Source organism: Nematolebias whitei, chromosome 13 (genome assembly GCF_014905685.2).
Source record: "Nematolebias whitei isolate Nwh7 chromosome 13, NemWhi1, whole genome shotgun sequence".
NCBI lineage: Eukaryota > Metazoa > Chordata > Actinopteri > Cyprinodontiformes > Rivulidae > Nematolebias > Nematolebias whitei.
Genome location: NC_056510.1, coordinates 8968426 through 8974943, shown reverse-complemented (window position 1 = coordinate 8974943; position 6518 = coordinate 8968426).

The window sequence follows — 6518 nt, the reverse complement described above, 5'->3', positions numbered from 1 at the left end:
AGACCAGTGGTTGGAGGTCCTGGAGGACCTGAGTAGACCAGTTGTTGGAGGTCCTGGAGGACCTGAGGAGACCAGTTGTTGGTGGTTTGGAGGACCTGAGGAGACCAGTTGTTGGAGGTTCTGGAGGACCTGAGGAGACCAATTGTTGGAGGTCCTGGAGGACCTGAGGAGACCAGTTGTTGGAGGTTCTGGAGGACCTGAGTAGACCAGTTGTTGGAGATTCTGGAGGACCTGAGGAGACCAGTTGTTGGAGGTTCTGGAGGACCTGATGAGACCAGTTGTTGGAGGTCCTGGAGGACCTGAGGAGACCAGTTGTTGGTGGTTTGGAGGACCTGAGGAGACCAGTTGTTGGAGGACCTGGGGAGACCAGTTGTTGGAGGACCTGAGGTCTGGAGGACCTGAGAAAACCAGTTGTTGGTGGTTTGGAGGACCTGAGGAGACCAGTTGTTGGAGGATCTGGAGGACCTGAGGAGATTAGTTGTTGGAGGACCTGAGGAGACCAGTTGGAGGTTTGGAGGACCTGAGAAAACCAGTTGTTGGAGGTTCTGGAGCATCTGAGGAGACCAGTTGGAGGTTTTGGAGGGAGTGTGTGTCTGATGAAGGATCCTAGCTATTCATCAGATCTGGTTCTTTGTAGAATTTTCTTGTTTCACGATGTATTGAGTATTTTCAGTTGCTGAGAGGTCCGGACTGCAGCAGCCCGGTTCAGTCCTCAGACTCTTCCATTATGAAGCCGTGCTGCTGGAATGGCTGCAGCATGTAGCTTAGCATCGTCTTGCTAAAATATGCAAGGCCTTCCCTGGAAAAGCTGCCAATTTGGAAACTGTACAAGCTTTTCTGCATTGGTGGAGCCTTTCCACATGTGTGAACTGCCAATGTCATAGGCATTTATGTACCCCCATACCATTAGAGAGGCATTTTTTTTTTTTTAACTGTGTACTGAGAACTGGCTGGATGGTCCCTCTCCTCTTTAGAACAGAGGACATGGTGTTTGTGGTTTCCAAAAAGAACTTCAGATTTGGATCCATATGACCGCAGAACAACTTACTCTCTGTTGAGGAACTTTATTCTGAAATTGTTGCGTTAATTTTTGGCAGACTGGTGAACCCCTGCACGCCTTCTGAGAGATTTCACCTCTCTCTTTTAATACCCAGACCTCAACAATGCTCCTCCAGCAGATTATTTTTTACCACTTTCAGACTTTTGTTTCTCCTGTCACAACTTTTTGAGATGTGTTGCTGATTCAAAATTGTCTTCTTTTGTTTATTTAATTATATTTTATGTTTTTGCAAAGGTGCGTGAATTAAGTATTGCACCGTTTGTCTCGAGCTTGTTTTTATATCTTTTATTCTTTTATATCTCAGTCAAATCTCTGAGTGTGAAAAAACTTTTTTTTTTTACCAGAATCAGGACTTTTTAATGCATGTGTTGATTCTGTTCATGAACATGTGAGTACCGATATTTTAAAACTTTACACACTAAAATTTCTCCAGAATTCCTCATAAATAAACAGCTGAATCAGAGCTGATAAGCTTAAAAAAGCTACATAATGGATTTTTAACGTTTTTTTTTTTCCTAACAGGTTGATTGTTTACCACTTTATTAAAAAAATAAAATAAAAAGGTCCAGATGATCACCTGTTCCTGCTGAGTGCTCCATCTTCACTAACGAGGCTTCATTTCCTCTCACCGGCCCATTAACTGATTGTTTCCCTCGTGCGCTCCATTATCCTCAGTGACTGAAGCGGGCACGATGCATCATGGAAACACCTGCACTCCACCGTTTGGAGAAAATCTAATCCTAAAATGTGCTGCGAGTTTCAGTCTTTATGGGGAAAAGAACTTCAGCGGCTGAAGTCATTAGGCCCGAAGGCAAATGGAGCGGTGCATTAGATGCTGGGGCTGGACAAAGTGGTGTTTCCATGTTTTGTGTTGCTATTTGGGATTCATCTGGACCGTCCAGACCGGCAGAGACGGAGCCTAACTTTCTTTCTTGTAATCTTTTAAAAATGGTCTTGATATGGGAAAAATTCAGGAGTTTAGATATCTCATTGATTTTTTTTTTAATGAGTCTTTGAGAGGAGATAGTCCTTGTCTAAAGTAATGAGGAAGTTGCTCCGGTCTGTCATGGTGAAGAAGGAGCTGGTTGTATTCTACATGTAAATGGTAAATGGACTGTATATAGCGCCATTCTATCTAATCAAGATACTCAAAGCACTTTGCAATACAATCTGTGCCCTCATTTACCTCCACACACATCAATGCAGCCCTCTACAATTCAATTTATTTATATAGTGACAAATCACAACAGAAGTAGGCTCAGGGCACTGTACAAAAACATTCACATGCATAAAAATGAGCCAATTAGTTAAAAGTTCTCTAAGGAAGACAGCAGACTCGTTGAATCTGAACTTCGTTGCAGTCTCCCATCCTGAGCAAGCACAAAGGCAACAGTGGAAAGGAAAAACTCCATTCTAACAGGAAGAAACCTCCAGCAGAACCAGGCTCAGGACAAGTGGCCATCTGCTTCATCTAGATAATCTGAATCTGTAGAAACTAATCAGTGCTTCAGATCACATTCATTCACTGATGGGACACACATCGGAGGCAATGATGGGCTCAGTGTCTTGCCCAGGAACACATCATGTGACTGCTGGTGGAATCGAACCCTCAACTCTCCAGTTGGAGGACAACTGCTCTAAATACTCAGCCACAGCCGCCCTCATGTGACTTCAATGTGTTCTTCACTTGGATCTTTGGGCAGGGAAATCTTTTCATACAAAGTAGAACATCCAGGCTTGGATAAACATTGCAAAATATTTATCAAGTCTCTCAGAACCCTGCAGGGAACATGTGGTCCGGTCTGACGAACCCAACGTTCTGGGCGTCCACTACAATTCCAAAAGACCTGGGTTTTTTTTGTTGTTGTTGTTTTGTTTGTTTTATTGACTATGTGTAAAGATGGAAAATAAAATGGTCTTGTGTTGTTTACATCTCATCAAACTGCTTTTTTAACTGGCGGGAGTGGATTTTTCTTAAAAACGGTTTGTGACGAAAAGAACAAGATTCTGGATCCAAGCAGCTGAGAAAGAGCTTCATGGACCGAGTGTGGCTGAACCTCAGAGCTGAGGTGAGGAGCTCGGAGTAGAGCTGCTGCTCCTCCTCATGAGGCAGCTCACACGTCAGATCAGGTTGCCTCCTGGTTCTCCTCTTAGTTTTGTTCCAAAACTCGCTCGATGAACTGTAGAGCCTCTCTTGGCGGGAAACACCTCAGGAGGGGCTGGAGATGAATGCTGGGAGAAGGGAGGTCTGGGTTTTCCTCCTGAACCTGCTGCCTTCATGTCTCAACCTCGTATCAAAGCTTTTATCCCATAATGAGATTTTTTTTCATTTACCCGTTATTTATCCAGGTAGCCTAATTGAGCCATGAGAACTCATTTTCAAGAGAGACCTGTTTAGGGAGCAGATGGTGGGGTTAAGGCCCAGAGTGGGGTGAACGAGGGTAGGGGCAAATGTGGGTGCTTCACCTACCACACCCACATTTTTGATGTTGTCGGTACCGGGGCATGAACCGGCGATCTTCCGATCCTAACCTCTGCGCCACCACTCCCCTATGGATGGATACACTTTACCTGTCACCTGCCACTCCAGGGGTGGAGCATCCTTCCAGGCACTTCAAAGGTTGGAAGTCCCCACTTCCAACAATACAGTCCTCACCTCCTTCTACAGATGTGCAGTGGAGAGCATCCTGTGCTCCAGCATCAACGTGTGGCATGGAGGCTGCACAGCTGCAGAAAGGAAAGCTTTGCAGAGAGTGGTGAAGGCTGCACAGAAGATGTTGGAGTCAGTCTCCCCACCATCACAGACATCTACACCTCCAGATGCAGGAAGAGGGTCACCTGCATCATGAAGGACCCCACTCACCCAGCACACACACTTTTTGCCCTGCTCCACTCATGCAGGAGGTTGAGGGGTATTAAGTGCGGAACTACTAGACTGAGGAACAGCTTCTACCCTGAGGCTGTTAGACTCATGAATCCTTAACCAGGACAATCATGGTAAGGAAAAAAAGGAAATCACTCTAATGCCGCTTTAATTGGTGAAATGTAACTTATCTGTGCTGCTGATTATCCATGCTGCTGTATTCATAGCCATCTGCTCACCACAGACTCATGTTCAGGCTGCCGTTTAATACACCGTAATATTTTACATTATTAGTGTTTAGCGTGTATCTTAGATCTTAGCGTGTCAACTATTGTTCGTTTAGCGTACATCTAGGTGTATAGCTTAGATCCTTACTGTGTCTTTTTATACTTTATATTTTTGCTATTGTTGGGTGTAACTGGGACCTTGAGTACACAATTTTGTTCCACCTCATGTTCTACATGTGACATAAATGTCAATAAAGATATTTGAACTTGAAGTTCTTCTAATAGTCTCTCCTGGTAAAATGCCAAGGTCTGGTTGGCAACTAATGTGTGTATATATATATATATACAATTACCTTGCCTACAAACAGGGAGGCAACTGGGGTGGCAAGTCATTCAGTGGCAGCTGCCACTCTGTGACCCCCTCTAAAACCATCACTTTCTGTGGTGTTTCTCATCAATTCATCTAAAGACATTAGAACATATTGTGTCTCTAACAGGCTACTGAGAACAACGAGACTAAAGATTCAACTTGAAATAGTTTAATCTGTCTGTTTTGTTGTTCCTCTGTTGTTTATGAGGCTTTTGATGTCTGAATGAAGCCAGAGTTGATTAAAAATGTTCAGATTCAACTGAAACTGGGTGAACAGCAGCCAAAGATAAAAAATAAATAAAAAAAAACTTTAAAAGACCGTCAGAAAACTAGAACTGTTGACTGAGATCACACTAAAATATTACAGGATAGTTTGGAAGCAAAGTAAATAAATAAATAAATAAAACTACTGCTTAATTTAGACTTTTGCACATTGACTCTGCAAACTTTATAATCAAAAGTTCCATTTTCCTCATTTCATTTCCTGTGAAGATTGTCTACAGTCTCTTTGTTGGTCTGACTTTAATCTTGCAGATTATCCTGATGCATGCTCAATAATCCTTTTGATTCCTGCAGAATCCTGCAGATTGTGTTGCTTTCTACACTGATTAATCTATTATCTTATTCCCACTTTTGGATTATTTGTTACTAGTAATCTGAGTGGTTCCAGAAACCTGAGCAATAAAAAGTGATTAAAAAAAAAAGTCAGATAAAAAGAGAACAAGTAAAATTAATTAATTAATTAATTATTTAAATAAAAATATAGTAAATAATAAATAAATAAGCATAATAAATTACAAATAAAAAAGTGTCAGATAAATAGTGTTAACTTACTTTTATATATGTGAATATTTCTGTTCAGTGCCTTGAGATGACTTCTGTTGTGACTTGGCACTATATAAATAAATTGAATTGAACTGAATTGAACTGAGAGTTGGTCCAGGTCCTGCAGAGCATCTCCAGTCCCTGAGAGGATGAGAGTGGAGCCGAAACACGCTGAGAGGAACCAGATGCAGCAGACGCTTGAGAATGGTGGACGGAGGGAGTGGCTGGACAGGAAGGAGACTGGTGGGGGGAGGAAAAGGAGTGCTGATGGGAGTGGAGCCCAGCAGGGCCTATAGGGAATCAGGTTCCTGTGACTGAGAGGAAAGGAGGAGTCAGATTCCCTTCAAACGGTCCAAGTGATTTAAAAGGACGTCTCCCTGAGTCTCAGACCATCTCTGACCTCCTCACTCGGACATCTTTGTCCTGATTTCTCTGGTAAGTATCATTATTTTAAAATCAGACAAATGTTTCCAGATTATTCTTTCTTTAGCTGCAGCAGCACAATTTGATGCTTTATTATCTCACATTTCTGCCTCTGGTTCTGATTTACTATAAAAATTCCTCTTCTGCAGAAGTTTAAGGTGTTTTTTTTAGGTTGGACTGGATGCATTCCTCACATGTTCACGTAAAGAATCCTGGATGTGGAGCGTTCACTGCTGTTTGCTGTGTCAGATTTATTGTCCCTTCTCATCCCTCTGAGTCACATGTTTGTGTGTTTGTGTGCGGTCAGGGCAGTCTCTGCTGAAACGACTGACTCACAGCTCCCAAAATAAAACCAAACTGCATGTGAGAACTTTAAAGGTGCAGTCTAAAACTGGGATGGAAATGTTTAAAAATGCAGCGCTCACACTGCAGAGGAGGCAGGAAACTAAAGAAACTAGAGAAATTGCATTTCCTGCAAAAAATGCAGTGTGATTGCTGATTGCAGAAGAACTTGCTGAAAAACAGCTGAAATTACCTAAAAACATGCAGAAATTTAGCTGAAATGGAACAACAAGCCCAAGTTAGTTGCTGATTTAGGTTTAAATAAGCAGAATTTAGCAGAAAATTATGAAATTAAGAAAACTTAAAATAGAAAAAAAAAAGCTGAAAAGTAGCTGAAAAGGCAGAAAAAGCTTAAACTACCAAAACGAAGCAGAAAGAGCTTAAATGAGCTTAAAAAATGTGTGGAAT